Source organism: Nestor notabilis, unplaced genomic scaffold, assembly GCF_000696875.1.
Source record: "Nestor notabilis isolate BGI_N333 unplaced genomic scaffold, ASM69687v1 scaffold29907, whole genome shotgun sequence".
NCBI classification, from domain to species: domain Eukaryota; kingdom Metazoa; phylum Chordata; class Aves; order Psittaciformes; family Psittacidae; genus Nestor; species Nestor notabilis.
In genome coordinates this window covers 10,618-11,959 of record NW_009938332.1, presented here as the reverse complement: position 1 = coordinate 11,959, position 1,342 = coordinate 10,618, and the positions used below count along the sequence as shown (strand labels likewise).

Below are 1,342 nucleotides of genomic sequence, written 5' to 3'. Positions count from 1 at the left end.
GAACGGCAAACAGAACATGATGGAGGCAAAATGGAACACAGACAAAAAAAATATGGCTTGTCTCTTTTTTCTGACAGCCAAATGGACACAGGCTGTCCTCGGACAAATCACCTTGGTAAGTATCTTTTGAGACTGATCTGCTGAGGAGGATACTGTGCTCTTAGAACTGCCAAAATCAACCTGCTTTGAGTATAGAAAAGGCTACCATCTGCTCCTCTGCAACATCTCTGACTGGCAGTCACACCTCAGTAACAGATAGTCCAAATTGTTAATGTTTACAATGGTAATCTGAACACTTACCACTAGAGGCAACCTATTTTTAGAAAACCACTTTTCCCTCAAGCTAGAACTGTTTAATAATTGGTACTCGCCAAGTAAAGAAAGAATCCAGCAAACTGCCTAACACATTGCAGTGTGATAATCTCAGGCAAAGCCTGATTCAGTGAGAACCATTAATCAGTCTGAGAGAGACTTGGTAAGCAGGAACAGCATCTGTGTAATCACTTACAGCTCATTTAGTTGACAGCCAAGCAGATGTCCTGTCACATAGCCCTATGGATATTTTAATCACAATAGGTTTATTTCTGTACTTTATCAAAATCCACTGCATGTTGAATTGCCAGCTCCTCAGCCTTTGGGAAAGAACTTTTAGCACCAGGTTTCACTCCACTCTCAAAGATTACCACTGAGTTGCTCTGAACCCAACTCACGGTTTTGCACAGAAACCGAACCTAAATACAGGTATTTTGTGGAAAATCACTAAGTTGTAAAAGAAAAGTTGTGAGGGGTAGGCATCACAGCATTTATGTAGCAATACATCATATATATCGTTTGATCCACTCACAATTGTCAGAAAATTACAGTGACTAGAGAATAAGCAATAAACAGATTACTCTGATTTCACAATCCAGTTGAAGGGCCTGAAGCAAAAGCCTTAGATTGTGAGACCTAGAAGAAAAGAAGTAACTCATCACTACCTCTTAGCTGCTCAATATGGCTTCCTTTAGAAAGCCTCCTTTGTCATGAAGTTGATGCCACACACGATCTTCAATGACTTAAACTTCACAAGATATATACTATTCATGCATAGGTAATTACCTAGGTGACTTGCAGTCCTTACTGTATGACTAGAAAAGATACCCCACACAGTAGATTTGGGAGAATCTTTTTAAGGCTGCATGTTATTATAGCACAGATCCTGAAACCTAGGAAAGGCATTCAAGCTATTTCTGACAAAGCATCCCCAAGGCCTAAGTGCATGTTTGCTAAATGTCACCAGTCATCAGAGGTCTACCACCTTTAGAGGTCTAGAATCTACAGCTTTGCAAGTGTTTTCATCTAA

At 40.0% G+C, this 1,342-nt stretch overlaps 1 protein-coding gene across 1 annotated transcript in view; it reads right to left on the bottom strand.

Annotated features, from left to right (window-relative positions):
- The window catches only part of LOC104409409 (protein Daple-like), a 26,783-nt gene that overhangs the window by 16,300 nt on the left and 9,141 nt on the right, over nt 1–1,342 (bottom strand). The gene's annotated exons all lie outside the window — the stretch shown is intronic.